This window comes from Harpia harpyja, chromosome Z (assembly GCF_026419915.1).
Source record: "Harpia harpyja isolate bHarHar1 chromosome Z, bHarHar1 primary haplotype, whole genome shotgun sequence".
NCBI lineage: Eukaryota > Metazoa > Chordata > Aves > Accipitriformes > Accipitridae > Harpia > Harpia harpyja.
This window is the reverse complement of record NC_068969.1, coordinates 70,621,397-70,642,897: the sequence shown is the minus strand read 5'-3', so window position 1 is coordinate 70,642,897 and position 21,501 is coordinate 70,621,397. Positions and strand designations below refer to the sequence as shown.

Sequence of the window (21,501 nt, the reverse complement as noted above, 5' to 3'; positions counted from 1 at the left end):
GCAGTGTATCCAACCCCTACGCATATCACACTCTAATCTTTAATTGTTATATGGATTCCATTCAAGGAGACACTCTACTGGATTCACTCAGAAAGGATACCAAATAATGGAGTAGTGTCTTACGTACTCTTCGAGCATTAATTGCATCCAGAAAGAATACAGACATCATGAACTTTAAAGAAAATCAACTGTTTGCATGTTTTCTTGTTATTCTTTAGGTGGTTGGGAACAGTCCATCACTGTCAAGGTTGAAGGTCTCTGGTCATCTGAGTGGCCAGGCAGAACTGATGCATTACTATTAATACATTACTCAGTGTGGTTGAGCAGACTGGCAGTGGACTGCTTACTATGGCCTTTCAGACTGAGCACTGCAAACCACTGTAGTAAAAGCATGTAACTGGCTCCACATTTGAGGAAGAACTGCATTTGCTATGAGTTACTCCAGAGTGGTAGTGACACCTTCTTGCATGGTCTGTTCTTGTCTCTAATTCTCCGTTGATAATAATTTAGCAAAGTTTGCCTGCTTGTATCATGAGGCAAAAAAATTAAGTACATATATCACATATACATCAAGTACATCTCTCTCTCCCCCTCTAAAATCATACCTCTTTCAGGAATTTCAATCTGAGTAGTTTTTCTTTTCCTTTTTAAAATGTGTATGAACTGAACAATGGCACAACTTATTTACACAGACAGTATAGGATGAATGCTTATTTATAAGACTGATTCTTCCTGTACCTACAGCACAGGGAAGAGATACAGAAAGTAAATCTGGCCTTTGATTTCCACAAGATGGCTGTGAAGTGATCATGAACAGTTCTGGACTTCCACACTGTTCAACTTTTTTTTCTTTAGCTTGAACGGAAGTAGTTTTCTGTCTCCTTATTGCAACCAGCTACCTAAACTACAGTCTTCCCTGTTTTGTGTTTTTTTTCAGCAGATGACACCCAGATCTGCAGTTTTTCCCAGAATTCAACCATCTCCTCAAGTAGGTACAGCATTATAATGACCGCTCTGCTTTAATAGGCTCTGTTTTAACATCCTGATCACCTTCCAACCCTCACAGGGCTCCATCACTTCTGGGAGCAGGAAACACCACTCACCCCCAGCTGCCTGGGGGCATGGGAGCCAGGCAGTGAACCCTCACTTGGTGACCACTTTGCCATACAGTCTTTGATTCATTCTTCAGCACCAGCAACAACAAATCATTAGAACGAAAAGGTAACATCCTTAAATCTCTTCGGCAATATTTCTGCAGCCAAATTTTTGTTTAAAGAGTGATATAGATTTGATCTAAATTAAATAATGGTAAAGGGGAGAAATAGTGCAAGAACTCATCCTCAGAAGTTGTGGTATTGAACTGAGGTATGGAAACAAGATTAAAGTCCTGGCGTTACTAGTATCTCCTGCTTATTAGTTGTACCAGACCCACCTTGAATAACCAATAGCTCTTCCCCTTACTTGGAAGGTGGGAAACTTGGGCTGATGTCCCTGTGCCAAACGCTCTGCCACCTGGTCTCCAGTGAGGCCGTGGGCTGCTCTTGTTTGGAAAGGGCTCTCTGCTTTAGGCACAAAATCCCACGTGGGCTGGAGATGGGTGTGGGCTCTCAGGAAGAATGTTCTGGAAAAGAAAAAGATGCATTTTATTGACAAATTCCTTATTGGTTTTCTCTAAGTGCTGACTATGGAGCATGGGGTTGCAGGTTCAAAACAATGAGAGAGCAGAGGGACAGTAGATAGGGAGTTATATACAGAAGACACACAAAGCTTGTGCCCCACTTAACCCACAGTTACTGATTTCCAGATTGCATGAGAAGAGTAGTACAGACTAATACTTCCTTGTGTGTCTTATTTCAGGTAACTCTGGTAAAGCATTTGGTCACAAGAGCCAAAAAGAAAAATACCATTTTACAAATAAAAGTGATTGGGCTCTTACATAATACCTTGAAATGTTGTGGGACTTTCCTTCTTGCAGTTGGTTTTACTTGCCTCATACACAACCAACATAGCACTAGGCTGTTCAGCTTTACTTCATTTTCTAGTTATAGCATACACAGACAAAAAATGCACGTCTAGCTTAAGGCCTGCTGGGTAGAGTTAATGATGACACACTATTACATCTGCATGGAAAAACTGAAATAGGCAGAGATATGTCATCCTTGTCTTGAAATGCCTGAAAGCCCACCTGTCCAAGGAACATTTTGCGTACGCAGCAAGCATATTCTATGTTTATTTCCAATGTAAAGTTTGTGCTTTCTATTTTGTTCCACCTCTTTCTCTGTTTTACATGCTGTGTTTCTTGACATGGTCTGCAGTGCTGCCTGAACAACAATCATAAAGGTCCTAAAGCATCCTTCGGCATGGGGGGTGAAATGCATATTTTTAAGATGTTTGCTGAGACAGCCTCTGCAAAGGATTTGTTTTCACAAGCGTTTGTGTGCATATGTGTGCATGACCCCTGTGTGTGGCCTGTGTGAATACTGACTGCCATTTACCCTGAAGGCTCTCTAAACCACCCTCTCTGCCTGTGTAGAAAACATCTCCCTACTGCAGCTAAGCAGAATTAAAATAGTTATTTGTCCATTCTTTCTTTTATATGCATCCACCCTGGCCCTCCGTGAACCTCCTCTGCAGTTTAGCCGCGCCCCTTGTGTTACTGCACAGGCACAGTGGAGCCGAGAAGAGAGGAACAAGGCACTGGAAGCACACTACCGCTCCTTGTCTCATACAGCAACCACTTCAAACTCCTTCCCCACTACACCAAGACTCGCCGAAGCTGCTCTTCCATGCACGTTCATCCCTCCTGCACTCTATTGCTACCCTGTTTACTGTATCTCCCTCGCTTGTGCTGCTCTTCTCCAGCACTTTTCACAGGTTTAATTTTCATTCCTCAGAGGTTGCATGGCTGTACTTCTTACAGAGTGACATAGGAGCTCTGCTTCATGGGCCATGAAAACACTGTATTTTTCTATCCCATTAAACTGTTCCTTCTGAACAAATGAGAGAGACATGAAATAAAACCATCACAAACTAATAGCTCACAGAACCACCCTCTTAATGTGATTGCTATAAAACTTTGGAAGTGATTTGTTTGATTTCTTTCTTTCTCATGCATGCTTGCAGCTAGCAATCTACACAGTTCATTTAACTACCAGTGCAAGCAGTTTTATACTTCACTGTAAAGCCTTGGGTCAATGCTCTAATAGTCATACAGCTGTTTTTAGAATTTAGAATACTTTTTAGAATTTTAATCAAGATGTTGCTGGCATATAAAGTTCACTGGCATAATAATGCTTCCACTTCACTGTTAGTACAATGAAAATTAATTTTTTCCATCTTGGAATCTGAGATAGTTGTTATCCACCTTACTGGGAGTAGTCCACAAACCCAATTCCTGTTCCAGAGCACAATACATAGTATTTGAACACTGTCTTTCTTTTAATTTTATTATCACAAAAAGTGGTAAGTGTTTTATCCCCATTTTTCTGCTAAGGAAACTGTGGTAGAGGGAAGATAAATGATTTTCATAAGTATTTGAGACTCTTCCTGGTCTAATGGCTTTCCATTACCCTATATTGCTTCCAGTTTGGGAAGGCAGATTGCTCAGATTCTTTCAACCTCAAAGCTGCTTTGAAATGATTAAGCACATGGCCAGGTACCACAAGTTCTTCCTCCTTCCAAAGCTGGGTGCTTGTCATATTTTACTACTACATCAAACTCTGCACACAGCACTTACTTTTGTGAGCGAGGAAAAAAATTGAGAAAACGTGAAGGATGCACAGTCATCTAGGAAACTGGTGCCAGTACTTCCACCTCCCAGTACAATACAGATAAGCAGTAGATCACAATACCTGCTGGTGAAATTGAACCAACGCTTTTGGTGGAAACCTACGTCCTTTCACCATTTACCTCAGTGGATCCCAGACTTCCCCTTTTCTCTCAATTGTTTTGTAACACAGGATGTACTTATCCATCTACATTTAAAGTGGTCTATGTCTGTGTACCTTCAGACTGATGACACTTGGCACCTTTATTTCAGACATTCCTTTTCCACTTACAAAGATCAAGAAAATTTTACCACAGAGAATCAGGGAAGCACACCTGTGAGAGGAGAGCTGGTGCATGAAGAAGCAGACTGGGACTGAATGTTTTTTTATCTTGCCTTTGGCAAGATAAATATCCCTTACTGTTTGGGAAATTGTGAAAGAAAGGCACCCTGGTAATTACTTGCCAGTCATTGATGTAAACAATTTAATAATGAAAATAAAACTAACATAGTGGAGTCATCATCTGAAACTTGAGTGCACTTAGTTCCAGTTCTAAATCCTTTTATCTTTGAAAGTATGCCAAAGAAGTAACTCAGCATTTTTCGAAGTCAGAGGTAAATAAATCTCTCAGAACCCCATTTATGAGTTTCAATGGAAAAATGTAATCTTGTGGAAAGGAAATAAAAAGACAGTGTAATCTGTCAGAGTAACCTGTAGCCTTTTCTGGACATTGCACCATCAAAACTTTCTTACTTTTGATTTAATATTTTTTATTATAGGCTCATATACAAGCTTAACCACTGTGTTTCAAAATAACTCTTTTTATATTTAATGTAAGTAAATATGATATGAAGCTATTGATTCACAATGAATTTAGAAACCTAAGATGCCAATTTTGGAGTTTTTTCATGCCATTTATTAAAATTCTTAAAAATTTGTTACATTTACAGTAGGTGTTCTGCAAAATAGTCCTGCACGTGTTTATAATTTTGGTGTTATACGCAGTACAGTTTAGTGGTTTACACACATGGAGTTTGCCTACAGCTGTATTTTAAGACAAAGTACAGCCCCTCTGGAGAATAAGGTTAGATGTTTTCTATCATCCATCCATGTAAAAAATATTGGATAAAAGTGGTGCTGATTATTCAGCAGGTAGCACTAACTTGTGTTTATACCACAGGTTTGTAATCTGTTATACTACACCATTACAGCTGATGAGTAGTAGCTGCAGTTGTAGAAGATGCAGCATAATGAAAGGCCATTTTTGCTGTTTAATCTAAGTGTTATGCTGCACCTGCCAGTGTAGCCTGGGCAGCAGATTCCTCCCTGCAGTACAGCCTCCCTTTGTATTGTCACCAGTCTGGAACCGCAATGGCAGGTAATTCATTGCTCCTCCATTTGCAACCACTGAGTAAGTACTGAGCTACCGCCTCAGTGTTATACTGCTCAGCTTTTTGCTCTCAAGAAAAAAACAATAAAATGCTTTAGTAAAGGACTCTTACCGCTTTGTGCGAGAGGTGCGGCACTAGCCCCATTTTCCTGCTTGCAGTGAGTAATTATAGTCTGTCATTTCCTCTGTGCTTTCAAATTGTTACTGCATTCTTCCCACCCTGACCAAAAGGTTGTGTAGCACCTCATGCACTGTTAAATAGCAGCTTCACTCCACCCTACAAATACCTGTATTTCATTGTTGGCAAGTGAACCGACCCATCCATTTCCCCTTACTGTGGAATGCACTTCATGAATTTTTTGAACAGCATCAAGCGTATACAGGGGTCACACCTCATAGGCAAGAGCTGGCAACTGAAGTATATCTATCAAAATTCTTATCTTTAAGCTTTTCCACTTCTCTCATCTTGTCATGCTCCTTTAATACATCCATACCACTTTGGCTGAAATGAAAGTGCCTCTTTCTGAGGCAACACCATAGCACCAGGAGTCAGGTACCCAGCAGGCACACCAGTAGCTCTGAATTCCTTAGCTAAGGATGAGTGGTAGACCTCTGGCTGTTCTGGGGCTTATTTTTATTAAATAAATTGAAATAAATTCTCAAATTCTTTCACTTTTTTCCCCCTCATAGATTAAAAGAACCCACACCAGTGGACAAAAGTAGAGGATGATTATATGAACTAAGAAACTATCCTCGATCTACTTTGTTTTCAGTACAGATATAAGGAAAAATTTCTTGTGCTATTGGTATTGATTGATTGCTTATCCAATGGTAGTTATACGGCACAAGCAAAGAAGAAGAAATCAGTACGGGTTCTTCATTGAAAATGACAATTTACAAAAAACAGGGGCATAACTGTCATCCACTACTGTTTTCTGACAGGCACCATTCTGACACATAGAAGTTATAATTGCACTGGCTTTTGCTTTAAGAAGTGGCAAGCAAGTTATTTGCTTTTCTGACTTTTATATGCTTGTGATGAGAGTCTCGGCATCATTGAGTATGATGTTACCTGCACTGTACTGCTTTTGCAGCTTGAGTTGGCAAGCTCAAGAGCCTGCTCATACAGAGCTCCCTGCATGGTGCTGAGCCACATTGTGTTGATCCACCAGGTAGCTCCGAGGTACCTCAGGAATTCACACTGAATTATATGCTGTTTCACACTGCCGGAAGCCTAGGACAGTTTATTTTTTAAAAGGAGGCTGAGAAACTCCAACTCAGTTTTTGAAAAGGGGTTGCATGAAATGTTCAGCAATGCCTACAGTTAGGCACTTCATGCAATGTCTAAGTTCCCACTAAGAGAACACAGCTCAGGGGTTCAGGAAAGCACACAGCAAAATTAAGTACAAGTTAGACCCCTGTTCTTCCTGTGCCATCACCTTCCCTACCTGTCATTATTTTTACTGCACTTATTCACTACAGGTAAGCTTGTGTAGTTAGGAATGTGAACTGGGACTGGCTGGGATGGAGTTAACTTTCTTCATAGGTGCCATGTTTTGGATTTGTGGCTAAAACTGTTGATAAGACATCAGTGTTTTGGTTGTTGCTGAGCAGCACTTGCACAGCATCAAGGCTTTTTCTTTTTCCCTCACTGCCCTCCCAGCAAATAGGCCAGGGGTGGGCAAGATGTTGGGAGGCGATGGAATCCGGACAGCTGACTCAAACTAACCAAAGCTTAGCTTAGCTGCTGGCCAGGGTCAATCCACTCCAGAATGCAATTATTTAAGTGAACAATTTAACTTTTCAAGCTAGCAGAGATTTAGAATAGGAGGTTCTGGTTTTGGTGCATCTGGAATTGGTCACTGATGAAAGCACAGCTGCACCTATTTCATAGAAGAAATTCATGTATCATTTAATCTAGCAGATACCAGCAACACACTTTAGAGAACACCAAATAATCAAAACTCATGCCAATTTGTCTTGAATGAGTGCATTACACATGTATATTGTGTTTTTCTCCGTACTTTTCAGAGAATGGTTACTACTTCAAGGGATCTTTACTCTAGACCTTAATAGCAGACCTGATTTGTGACTGAGAGCTCCCTTCACTCTGGGACTCTATCAGCTCATTTAATTATTATTGCTACTAATACTCCAGACTTCTCTAGCTTTTTCTCTATTTTCAACTGGAGGGCACTCAGAATTGTTCTCAGAAGTGCTTTTTTCTTCTCCATATACACTTTCCCATGGGCATAGGCACAAACATAGCTCATCTGATGTGTGTTCTTCAAAGCAGCCACTTCAGAGCTCTGAAAAAAGGCAGAAGATCTGTAGTTTTTATAGATAATTAAAGTACTCACTAACACTTCAAATTTTTAATAAATGTTTTTAGTTTTATTCCATACTTCTAATGTTTTACAAATTTTAGCCTGGGTTAACGGATATTACATGTTATTTAGAAAACAAAAATGTTGACAGGTGTTAATACCAGAAAACTGGCATTTAGCAAAAAATTTCAAAGAGATGCTGTAACTTCAAAAAAAATCGAGCCATTTTTAACAGAAAGACTAAGACAAGTAACTATTTGGTAGTGTGGTAATTTAGAAGTCAACCAGTACTTAAAATTGTGTTGCCTCTGGTACTCCATTTGGGATTCTGAAGAGGGAGATGTGCAGAATGAGATGGATATGGAAAGAGAACTTGATTCCACTGATTGCTTATCAAAATCTTAAGATTTTGACTTCCCAGAGTACAAAGGCACTGCCAATACAAAGGGTAGCATCTTCAGAAAGAAAAGCTTGCATTCATTTGTACCCCTCTTTGCCTTCCCTGAGAACAGACAGACATTCATGGTTTATGGTTCAGGAATATGCTCTCCTTCCTTCAGAAATCTTATGCCCATAGAACAGTTTGTTAAAGCCCACAAGAAGTTCCCTTGAAGTATGCTTGTAACAGCATCAGCAGCAAAAATGATGAAGTAATTGTCTCATTTAGTGAGATCCAACTTTTACTGCACTTAATTTCTAAGGAGTCAGGAGCAAATTCAGAAAAAGGTTGCATTTCTTGGTGCAATTTCTGCATAAATGACATATGAAATTGGCTTATTTTATTTAAATGGATGTCAGATATTGCCAAAAGACAAGAAAACTCAGTCATGGGAAACAACTCCTTAGTACAGTAAGGTACTCAGAAAGCTTGTCATAACTGCTGGCTAAATGTGTAGGTAGTGAAATCTCCAGCCAGGGAACAGAAAAAAGTTCCAACTTCTAGCCTTTTGAAAGCCCCTTTCTGGAGGCACATCTTACACCTCTAGATGATTTGTGTCACTTCTGCATAGTGAAGGTCAATGTCCCAGTACTGATGACCTGGCTTAATACCACTTAGCAGTTAGGACAATGGTGTCAGTAAAAAAGAAATCAATCTTTAATAATAGATCTATATACACTTTATGCTTCTGATAATTTATGACAGGCAAAAATATTTTTTATTGCAAAGAACTCTGTAAAAATGTTTTAAAACTTGAATAATTCTCAAAATTACTAATGCCTCCCTCTGGAACACATTTCTTTAGGAAAAAGTTGGAAATACCTCTATGCCAGAAATGCCTGATTTTCAGTAGCAAAGAGCATTATTTTCTTTTACAGATTGCAAATTTAGCTCTGTGCAGACTTCAGTTATGGCAATTTATGGAAGAAGAACCTAGAGGGGGCCTAAAAATGGGCACAGGTAAGCTAAATTCATGAAACAGCTAGAATTCTAATTGAAAGCAAGCATTCTGGTTCAGCTTTTAGAGGCAGGGAATGGGAGAGGCACCATACTAAGCATCCTGTTCACCATACTACACACCAAAATCTGGATTTTAAAAGCCTAGAGAGCCTGAGCCAAACTTGTATCTGTCTCACTTTTAACACCTTAGAATTATTCTATAGGCCTCTTCTCACTTGCACTTTAAACAGATCCATCTCTGTTCATTTTAGCAGTTACTTCTATTTACTTTTTTTTTTGGTCAGGGTCAGTGGCCACATCTTGAAGTTTCACCTATATGATTTTGGTCCTGACACTGGCAAGAATTTACACAGATCCTTAACTTTCACCAGAAGTATTCTCCCATGAGCCACCCTGTCATATGTGAGACCACTTTTGCAGTTTGATCTATACATAAGCATTTGCAGAATCAGGGACTTTGAAAACTAGGAGGCAGAGCTAGTTGTTTGCATTTAAAACTGTCTAGCTTAACCAGCATTAGTTTATACTTAAGGAGACTAGGCTGTACCATGTTAACTCAGTGTTTATCTTTTAATGAGAAAACCATTATTTCTAAAGTACAAAAGGTGGTAGATTTAATTCATCCAGATTTAGTAAGACATTTGGTATGATGGCATATCAGAAATGAAATGGTATATGATTAATATCAGAATTTTAAGATGTGGAAAACACTAACTATATAGGAGAACACAATGAGTTATGCTGAAAGAGGAAGCACTTGGCTAAAATAAAACCATTCACTTGAAAGGAATTCTTTCTGGAAATCCATTCCAAGGATAAATTGAATATTTTTTTAAGTTTATTACAAGATCACTAATAGTTGTAAAGGTAAAAGCATTTGCTGTTGTCCCAGGTGGTGGGGGGTGCCAACCACCCGGAAGAGAACCAGAACATGATGTAAGAATTAGGTAAGTTTGAGGATGGGAGCCACGAAACGAACTCAACAGTAAAAAAATGTTAAAAGTCATGCATTTAGCACCTGTTAATAAGAATTTCCCTTCCCCCAAAAGGTCACCTTATGGAAGAAGAACAGAAGGAAGGTCTACTATCTGTTCTGCTGTAAGACATTGAAAAGAACTGATCTTTTAAGAAGTGTTCCTGTGTTTCTCAATACAACCCAGGTACCATACTCACTGCAGTTCCTCTCCCCTGTGCTTCCCATTAGCCAATGCCAAAAAACTAGGGCAAGGGAAAATGGGAGAGAGGACAAGACGGGAGGAGCATTGTGAAATGAGCATTTCATGAGCGTTTTTATGTTAGTGTGACCTCAGGAATTAACTGAGCATAGCATGTCTGAGCCTAGCAGACTCTTGTGTGGGATATTCACTCACATCGATGGCATTCCACCCAATTTCAGATGTGACTGTATCTTGTCTGCAGCCCAAGGAGACTCAATAGCCTTTCATGCACAGACAGAAGAAGCAGGCAGTTATACTCCCTGGCTGGCATGCTCACTTTGTCTCTGCTGCTAAACAAAAGGTCTCTGTACGAGGTCACTGTATAATGAGCCATAGTTCAGTTGTAAATACATTTTCAATGTTTCCGTCCCAGTGCAGAACAAAGAGGAGTGCCCCAATTCAGGTCAACACTTTGCAACATCATCATTTGAGGAGAAAAATAATTTTTGTCATCAGTTGTCTCAGCATTGCTGTTTCATGGGAAGCAGGCTTTCTGATATATTCGACACTGGCTGTGATGTCAACTGCCTGTCATTACCCTCTTTAATCTTAATTGGTGATCTCTGCTTTGAGCTTTGTTGCATTTCTGCACACTCAATATTATGTGAATGAATCCTGTTTTGTTTGTCCTTCAAAATTAAACTCTTTAGGTTTTCAAAAATTTGCTTTCCTGGGGTGCTTGCAAGTATGTAAAATCTGAGGTGCCAAACACCAACAAAAGACACACTGGGCTAGCAACAGTAAGGTTGGTTTGCTCTTCCATATAAAGGCAAATTTTCAAATTGGTCTACAGAGTTCAGTCTGTCACCAGAATGCCAGGCCAACTTCCAGGTCTGCAGGCTTATAACATAGCGTGGTTTCACCGATACCTTCCGTATGGACTTTATGTTTTGATTTTGAACCTGGCTCAAAATACTGTATTTCTTCTAGTTTCTGGGTTGAAGTTTAGGATTTGAACTACTGCATGCTACCTTTTAGGGGGGTTAATGCAAAATATTCAGACAGTACGATTAAATGTAAGGGTACAGAATATTTTAGGATTCCAAAATTGGATTTGCTTTCACAAACATCACCAAAAAACCGAAAAGCGTTTTGTTCTGAACTGAAGATTATAGGAGACTTCATACTAATCATCTAATCAAAGCTGTGAACTAGCATAAACAAAGTTTTATTTTCAGCTGGAGATGTCTACATCTGTCTCACTGCAACTTACAGACAAAACAAAATTAAAAGTTAATTTAAAATTATTCAGCCTTATTTCAATATTTCTTCAGTACAATGGGATTTAAAGAAGCCTGTTGCATTAAAAAATCTTAACTCAAAATCTTTGGCAGCCTCTTCTCCTTGAATAATCCCAGCTTTTTGGCATATCTCAGTTCTGCTTTTGCTCTCCTGTCTTCTTGTCTCTGTATATACATTGCTCCTCAAGTTTACAGGTAGATACACAGAAACAAGCGATTAGAGATTGCTGTAAGTATTCCAAAGACTTTAGTAGTATATTTTTTTCCTGTTTTATATGATGCTGGTCTGAGCTTGCAGTAGAAATGAAAAATATTTTCCGGTGCCACATTTCCAGTGTCAGATAAGTCTTTGCAACTACATTGCTAAAATAAAGCACTTGGAAAATATACCCTATTGGGTTCCTAAGTAAGGAAACATACAGACAGATTTTCTTGGCAAATTCTAACACTAACATAACAGCACATTAACAAGGTACTTTATAGCAATATACGGCCAGGTTACTGTGCAAAATATTTAGTTTTAGAAACACCAGTACCTTTCAGTATAACCCTCATGCTTCTTCTGTTCTCAGCGTTTTGCATGATTTCACTTATTCTCTTCCTGGACTTCCAGAACATGTCTGCGTCTTCCCATGGCTTTGATCATCCAACCCCCTTTTTCTACCTCTGGTGGGAAATTCCTGGTGCCTGATGACTACAGTTTCTTTGGAATTAGTCAGATTTTTCTTCCTTTAAACACAGACCTGCACTTGTAGTGCACTGTTTAGACCCAGGCATAATGGTAGGGTTTCAAACCTTTCACAAGGCACTACCTCAAAAATGTGTCACCAAAAGAGGCCGAACATGAAATATTTCCTTGAGCAAATAACTCACTAACCTCCAGCCCTGCTCATTCCTCAAAAATCAATCAAGTCTAGGTGTTCCCCATCTCTGCTTGTTCTGAACCCACTACAGCTGGGTGTCTGACCCACTACAGCTTTTTCTAACTGCACAATAGCTTATCAACTGGCATCACATCAAAAAAAAAAAGCTGCATGGAAAAGTCTGCAGTCTGGCTCTTCTGTGGCTGTGCTTGTATTAGAAAATGGAGGTGGGGAGCTTTGGCGAATGGGTGTCTTTTCCTCCCTTCCCTGCTCTGGCTGGTGAAAGCAGGGAGGCTTCTGACTTCTGTTTTCAATTGAGATTTTATTTTCTTTGACTATTGTTAAAAACAAAAAAATTCTGTGAGGGGGAAAAAAGCTTTTAAAAGAACGTGGGTGTGGCTTTTGCTTCTCTCTAGCTGGTGACACAGCCTACATGATCGTACTTTGACAATGCTTTTCCTGGGGGGGAGTGGGGAGCCTGCACGTCTCCTGCAGTATAAAAGATTCTCTCTCCATAATCACAGCAATAAAGACAAGGTCAAATTTAAGGATTTCAGAGATTTGTCAGGATGATTCACCATGATGTACTGCAGAATTTAACAAGCGTGTTAGATGTATAGCTGATTTCTCTGATCCCACACCACTGCCGAGAAAACTCCAGTAAGCATCTCTTTTCCATTTATGAATCTACACCCCTTCATTATCCCTGCCAAAGAAAGCACAAGAGCTTTTAACATTTAAGCATAACTGAAAAAAAGTTAAAGGAAAACTTCAGCTTATGCAGTCAAAAGGGTCTATTTACAAGGGGCTCAGGAACTTAAGTCTTTTCATTCGGTGAATTAAAAAAATCTTTATGTAACAAGATGTAGAATTCAACCTCTCTCTTCAGGACACAGTAATATCACAGTTGTAGAAGTCCTACAAATTTTCTATTTCTTTTGAGTATAGTTTGTTCCATAATAGAGGACTTTAGAAGCTTTAAATGAGTCTGGAACAGAGAAAACAGAATAACTAGAGCAAAAAACCCCTAAACTTCTGTATTTCTGTTTTTCTTTCAAGTATGATGCTAGACTACAAATAAATCAGATTAATGTCCATCTGATAGCTGGTTTTCACAGACAGTTATGTTTACTATTCAATTTTATCCAAAACCTGTTTTCAGGAGATTTCCTATTTTCCAAACCCAACTAAACTAGCAAGAAATAGATATGGGCAAAACTGAGTATTTGAAGCACAATCAAAAAATTATGCTAGTGCCAAAGCAAATAAACAAATACAATACCAAAAGCTTTGGTTTTGTTCTGCTAAATCACAACCTTATTTTGAAAGTTGGTATGTGTTTTGTAATTTTTTTGTTTTCTTGTTATGAAAAAGAACAGCATTCACTGGAGATTTAATTCATTTTAACATGCTCTTTGGGAATTTTTTTGAAAGCTGATAGTAAGAAAATAGCCTCTGCTTTTTTATCATAATTTAAATTTTTTTTATTCTATGCATTTTTATAGCATTTTATTTATTACGCTTTCATTCGGAAGAAAAAGAACGGGATGATACATGAACTTACATGGCTTCTAACACAGATGTTACTGTTTTAAATTTTTTTCTTTGAAAAATACATTGAGCCAAATCCTACTTTCAGTTGTAAGATATAGTACCAAAAAACTCTAATGAAGTCAGTGGACTTCCTCTGGTTTTACAGGCATATAGTACACACTTGAAGTATTAACATATATAAATGTGATAAACAGCTTTATCTAGATATAATCAGTACTCCTTAATTTATGACTAACAAAGAATTACAAATAGAAGTGTCTCACTCTTCAAAGGAACTGCTTGGCTTTCCCCTGCCTTTAGTCCTAATTTTATACTATGTCTTTATTTTATACTTCTTGTGTTGAGAGGATCATGATTCTACCAAAACCATTTAAAAGGCTTTTCGTATATTTACAAAATCAGCTAGGCTCTCCTTCATTCCACAAGGTACTGTTTTCCTCCCCAGTAAAAATCTCACTCCTAAAAGTCATCATATATCAAATAGTACTCTAATTTGTGGATTACCAATCGATTTCTGCCTAATATTGTGTAAAGTTAGTAGTAAGGCATTAATTTCTTAAATGAGGCCTTAACATGTAAAATTGCGTGCTATAATGTGCTATACTTCTAGATAGAATCATAAAACCAAAGATTAGTTTGGGTTGGAAGGGACCTTCAAAGATCATCTAGGCCAACCCCCATGCCATGGGCAGAGACATCTTTCACTAGATCAGGTTACTCAAAGCCCCGTCCAACCTGACCTTGAACATTTCCAAGGATGGGGCATCCACAACTTCTCTGGGCAACCTGTTCCAGTGTCTCACCACCTTCATCGTAAAAAGAATCTCCTTCTCATGTCTATTCTAAATCTACCCTCTCTCAGTTTAAAACCATTACCCCTTGTCCTGTCACTGCAGGCCCTGGTAAAAAGTCTCTCAGTCTTTCTTTTAAGATCCCTTCAAGTATTAAAAGGCTGCAACAAGGTCTCCCTGGAGCCTTCTCTTCTCCAAGCTGAACAACCCCAACTCTCAGCCTTTCTTCATAGGAGAGGTGTTCCATCCCTCTGACCATTTTCCTCTGGATCTACTCTAACAGGTCCATGTCTTTCTTGTGCTGGAGACCCCAGGGCTGGAGACCCCAGATCTGGACACCGTGCTCCAAGTGGGGTCTCACCATAGTGGAATTGAGGGGCAGACTCACCTCCCTCGACCTGCTGGCCATGCACCTTTTGATGCAGCCCAGGATATGGTTGGTTTTCTGGGCTGCAAGAGCGCATTGCCAGCTCATATGCAATTTTTCATCGAGCAATATCCCTAAGTCCTTCTCCTCAGGGCTGATCTCAATCCCTTCATCCCCCAGTCTGTATCGATGCTAGGGATTGCCCTGACCCAGGTGCAGGACCTTGCACTTGGCCTTGTTGAACTTCATGAGGTTTACTTTGGCCCATCCCTTAAGCCTGTCAAGGTCTCTCTGGATGGCACCCCTTTCCTCAAGCGTTATCAACTGCAGCACTCAGCTTGGTGTCATCTGCAAACTTGCTGAGAGTGCACCCAATCCCACTGCCTATATCATTAATAAAGACACTGAGCCCAATACAGACCCCTGAGGGACACCACTTGTAACTGATCTCCATTCGGACATTGAGCCATTGACCACAACTCTTTGGATGTAGTTAGCCAATCCCTTAGCCATCGAATAGTCCATCCATCAAATCCACATCTCTCCAATTTAGTGACAAGGATGTTGTGTGGGACTGTGTCAAAGGCATTACAGAAGTCAAGATAGATTACATCAGTCGCTCTTCCCTTATCCACCAATGCACTCACTCCATCTTAGAAGGCCACCAGATCAGTGAGGCACTATTTTCCCTTTGTGAAGCCAATGTTGCTTGCCTCTGATCATGTCCCTGTCATCCATATGCCTTGACATAGCTTCCAGTAGGCTCTGCTCCATTATCTTACAGATACAGGGTACAGAGATAAGGATGACTGGTTGATAGTTCCCAGGGTTTTCCTTTTTACCCTTTTAAAAAATGGTTATGATGTTTCCCTTTTTCCTGTCACTGGGGACTTTGCCTGACTACCATGGTTTTTTACTTTGTACAAGCTGTAAGGGTGGTGTGATTGATAAGAGTGTCTTCTGAAGTTACTCTGCTATCTACACCTCACACAGAATTCTAAGGAAATCTTGGAGTCCTCTTCTATTTACAAGAAAAACATAAGCCAAACTATGTCTATGTCAGAGAAGAATAACATTTAGTCTCAGTCTCCTTTTAGAGTATAAATGTTTTTATTTCTACATAAAATATTGCATTTCCTCATTTACATAATGTTCTATCTCTTACTACAGTAGATTTTCATCTTTGATCTTGACCAAAAAATACTATTTTTGCAACTAGATGGAGAATCAGTTTATATTGTAGCTTTAACTACAAGTAAAGTAATTATCTGCCTTATTTTCTTTCCCTATAGTTTTGCTTATTTAAAAAATAAATTCCAGTAGGCAGGATTATCCTTTCCTTAAGATGGGGAATTCCATTGCTATAAAACCAGAACTCATTTATCACACCTGTCAGGAGAAATTCAGGGAATGGATGATCTGTATCCTATGTTCCTAGAATCAGTGAGTTTGGAGCACTTTTGGTAACAAAAGGATGAAGAACAAGTCCATCATCAAGTTATGGGGTTAGAAAAAGGAACAGTTTCAGAAACCAATGCTCAGACATTAAGAATTTCTAACCTCCATACAGTGAACTTAATGTGTATGTGAACAGTTATGTCTACAGCAGTATTACTGTAGGTTTCTAAGTAGTTTGCATGTCATAGAAAACGTTTTATAATTTGAGCTAGCTGTATTTTTAAATGAGAATCATCATTTAGTCCTGGTTAAGATGACCACACTAATCCAAACAGGAGATGTTAGGACCAGGAGTTCCTATCAGAGAAAAACAATCATGAACCACCAAGAAGATTAAGGAGATCTTTATCACTGAGTCCATGCCAGGGAACTTTGGGCTACAGAAGTTTCAATTTAGTTAATGAAAGTAGCATGACATACTTCCACATAATGGGATTAGATATTAATTTAGGAACACTAAAAATCCTAAATTATCAGAAGATGTTCACTTTATAAACAGGAAATCTGTGTGCAGGACGGAGCTGCAGCAGGGTGAGAAGTTATGGAAAACTTAGCGAGAAATTTTTCAGGGTGCTAGAGAGACACCTGCAGATGCCACCTACTTGCACCAGAAATTTATCACATGATTAGTGCTGAAGACTGATCAACAGCTCATGGCAATGGTGATGAGAGCTTGGAATTTTTTTTCTGAAAAGAACTTTTTCAGATATCACAAAATCCTCATTTGAGTGAAAAGTACAAACTCCCAGATTTGAAACAAGTAAGACCTGCTACACTGGTTTTAAACTAGGTTGGAAAGAGGGAAGAAACTAGTTCATAATAATTGTTTGGACTCGCTCAAGTTAATTTAGCAGATATATCAACATGAACAGGAAGGCTGAGGACACAAAGGTATTCTGAAACAAAGGTGGAGAGTGACAAATCACTGAAGTGTCAATAGAACTATGCAAGAATGGAGTAGAATATATATTACTAAAGGGTTTTCTGATGGTTAGTGTTAGCTTGGTGGGCTAAAATATCACTGAAAGTAATACTTTTGTTGCAGAAAAGTGAGAAAGCAAAGAGCCCTGGCAGCACAAAGTTTGGCAGTTAGAACAGACATTGGAGACAAATGCAAGGTAAGATAAAAACAGGGGCTCAATTCTCCACACTCTTTTGATATGAGACTTGGGGTGGTAGATGATGCAAGCTAGTTTTGTTGGAGGGTCTTTTGGCAACTTAAAAAGTCAAGTGTGATAGGGCCTTAGTATTGTCTCCAGAAAACCCATCTTTACTCCTTGTGTGCTTCATTGCTTCCACAATGCATCGTGGTCCAAAAACTGTAACCACACAATAATGCCTTTAAGAATAGAAAATAAATCTAATGGCTCATATAGGTGAAATAATTCTACAATACTCTTATAGCTGCATTTTAATAATTATATTTGCTATACAAATGGAAAGAAATTCTCATTTCAGAAACTGTAAGCATACAATACGTAGACTATTTATTTAATTCAAAAGGAGTAATTTTCTTAAGTATTATATACAACTGCTTGCAGAAATCAGGTTCATTATTATTGATATTTTAGCTTTCTTGATGCATTGTTTACATGCTTTTCTGAAGTTAAAATCAGACTGCAGACCTTAGCTAGACATGTAATATTTTGCTTTCACAGGCATAATGGAAAAAAAAATAGTTCTGCAGTCTTTATTATCAAAACTCACATTGCTTTTCTTGGTGTATTCTTCAGCTAATTACTTAAAAGAATTCTGTATTTCATTCTGAATTTCCTTAAGAAAATCAAGATCAAAGCATCTCTTTAGCAGATTCTCATGACAGTCCCATAAAATTTAGTGAAACTCCTAGCAAATGTTACATACAAGGATAAATCAAATTTTATTTTAAAACAGTTCTCATCTAGAATAATAATTAGAATTTCATACCTGGAGAAATATAAAATGTGAGTTCAAACAGAATGAACAGTTTTTCTGTTACTTGCAATTTAAGGGTAAATGAATAAAACTGGAAAACAAAGGCTTTGAAAATGGTTCTTGGGCTAGCTTATAGGTAGGTGAATAATATTGAGAAAAAAAATCAGACAAGAGAGCTTTACTTCTTCTGTGAAATTATACTTCAGATCCTTACCCTAACCTCCTACTACCTTCATCCCCATAGTCTACCCCTTTCCCGCAAAGTCAGTGTACTGTAAATTGTTACAGGTCTTAAACTGACTTGTCATATTTGGCATTAGTTTAATTAGTTTTGGCAAATGCTTTTTGGTGACTCATGGGAGAGTTCTTTTGGTCTCTTTACTAACAGATGTACCATTTCCTGTGCTAAAAGCAATGACAACAATGTCACATGGCTATAAAATTGTAGGAATTTGCTACTCATAGTCCAATAAAAACAACTTGCTCAAAAAAAAGAAATGGAGTAGATAAGATGGAAAATACACACTAGCAGAAATGTTTGGTCATAAAAGATTTGATCCTTTGTCACTTATCTAAACTTCATATGTTGAACCAGAATTCCGCGTCATACAAAGCATTAACTTGGTGGCAACCATTACTTTGTGTGACTCCACACACCGCACAAAGCTGCCTCTTCATGTTAGGCTCATGGAATAAAATGGACACATATAATCAATTATCACATTATTTATCACCTCTGGTATAATTTGCTAGATGTTCCCTTGCTTATCCTAATATGTTTCTCCTGGTTAAAGTGTTCCTATACGAAAGGCAACCTCTGTGGAGTAATACTAGAAGACCAGAAGATGCTCTGTAACGATTTCTAAATCATGATTTACCTCCTTACACGTCCTTACTCTCCTTCTCTGCTTAGTTTATGCAGCAGACAAGCCCCCAAAAGATAAAATAATAAGTTAAAGTCTAGCGATTAGGATATGGCAGCTTCTTTTAATGATCCTCAATCTCCCCTCCCCATTTGGGAACAGAGGGGGATGACACCTCTTCTGGGGTAGATGAGCAAAGGGAAGCAGCACCCTGCCTGCATGCCATCTTCTTGTACCAGAGAGGGCCCTGGAGGAGGCCACCAGATCTTTGCTAGACTGTCCTCTTCTCAAGCTTTCAGGGGAAAGGAACTTAAACTACCAGTGACTGTAGAGAGGAGCTTTCTGCCACACACCATTCACAACTATTGGTCCAAGTAAAGTGTCACAGACATGAGTATATATTTGCTGGTCATTTCAATTTGCTTTTGTAAACATTCTGAGATTTTTATCTCTTCTTTTAAAGAACAGGAAAAATCCCGTGAATCGTCAGGAGGAGAGATTTCCACGTGAACATCTGTCTGACCATACTGAAATATTTTTGAGATCCTTGTCCTATAGAGCATAGAAAAATACCTGTAGCTTGTGCTGTCTGTATTACACAAATAGCATTTCCAGGTGTGGTACAGATATCTGGATGTGCGTAGAAGGGAAAGGCTCTCCTGCTGTTACTAAGCTGTGATTTTTAGACCTAGCTGAAATGTTTTTTAGATAATTCAAGAAAAAAAAAAGTTAATGAAATACTTTTTGAACCATTTCTCAACCAGCTTCAATGACTTCATTCCCCAGTGCAATTAATATGTCACCTTTATCAGAGCTGAATTCACCAAAACAAAACAAAAATGAAGGGAATGTATCCATCACTTAATTACAATTAAAGGTTCAGATTTAGACAAGCTGCCACAGGGAGGTGTAATTTGCACTTGCTAACATCAGCCAACCCTCTTATGCCAGAGGGGGCAATTCATCACTGTGGAGGGGTATTTGGTGTTCCGTGAGAGCACTGCTGGCAGTAGGCTCCAAGTCAACATCTTTGTTAGACATCCTAGTCATGCCCCCTCCTGGACAACACTACCCACTCCTTCAGCAGCCTGGAGAACCTAGGACTTACACTGATATTATTTACGTTGAACTAGCAGTCTGCAGCTGCAGCTTCCCCACATGTCACAAGGTGGGGAGAATGAAATTCCTCAGCATTAGAAACAACACTTCATGCCACAAATGTAAGATCACATGCAATTATTCTTTTAATCCTAAATGTCTGTATACATGAGGACAAGAAAGAAAAGTTCTTAATGATAAGGTGGACAGAAAGATGAGACTGCAATTAAATTTGGAGTTGGAATGGTCTCAAATCTATTTCTTGAATCACCTTCTTCTATGTTTTCATGGTGCTTACCAGAAATTCCTTCTTTCCAATTCCCTTTGTATCATGCAAAAATTAAGTGATTAAAAAAAAATCTATCTGTTATAGATAGGACCCCATCCTGTAATCAAAGCTTTGTATTTCTCACCTAACGCTTCACTACTTTAATGACATGTTCAGTATTTGATGAAATAGGTCTAGCCCCATCAAACTCTGTAATGTGGAAAATCTTTTAAGAATAGAATCATAGAAATTAGATGTTCAATGTTCAGGATTTTTAAACGTGCCTAAGAGTTTCTTTTGTATGGAATTAAGGCTAACCTTGACTTCCTCTTTTTGGAGACTCTGGACAATGTTTAACACAAAAGGAGCTATTTTGCTAATAAAGAAAGCCTACTGTGACCTTTACATTGTCTGTGATACAAAAAGCTCCCACCATAGCCGAAAGCAATGTCAGATTTAATTTAAATCCTTGCAATTTGAACTGTCATCAATGATAAGTTCTCCCTCATCAGCAACAGGGGAAAACATGTCCAGTAGTTTGGAAAAGTGTGAAAACCTTTCATGTTAATGAAAGCAAGTTGAGTATTGATTTCCAGGTTAAAATTTTGGTTGTATAAACTGAAGATGAATAAGCACGATTTTAATAGAGTAATAATATCTCATGTCAAAAGACTTCAGACTACTTTAGAACAAAAAGCTTCAACTGGTAATGATTTAATTTCACAGTGCTAATGTAGATCAGTATAATTGCCTCCCTTTGGAGACAGATAAACTGAATGAAGTTAAGATGCTCTTTTCTGAGAGACATTGCTGGATCATTTTTTTGTGGGCATTTAATTTCAAATTAAGAATGCTTTGTTGGTATGAAAAAGAAGGCCTGAGTGCCTCATGTGAGTGTTAATGGATATTTAAATCAGTATCTACTGAAATGACTTGAATCTTGGACAATAATTTAGTCTCCATTCATGTTATTCCTGTTACCTT

General features: G+C 38.6%; 1 long non-coding RNA gene across 1 annotated transcript in view; it reads right to left on the bottom strand.

Moving 5' to 3' along the window:
- Positions 1 to 21,501, bottom strand: part of LOC128137267 (uncharacterized) — a 69,566-nt gene that overhangs the window by 39,308 nt on the left and 8,757 nt on the right. The window contains exon 2 of the long non-coding RNA XR_008233645.1: positions 1,462 to 1,621. This is a non-coding gene — a long non-coding RNA (uncharacterized LOC128137267). The remainder of the gene's footprint in view (positions 1 to 1,461; positions 1,622 to 21,501) is intronic.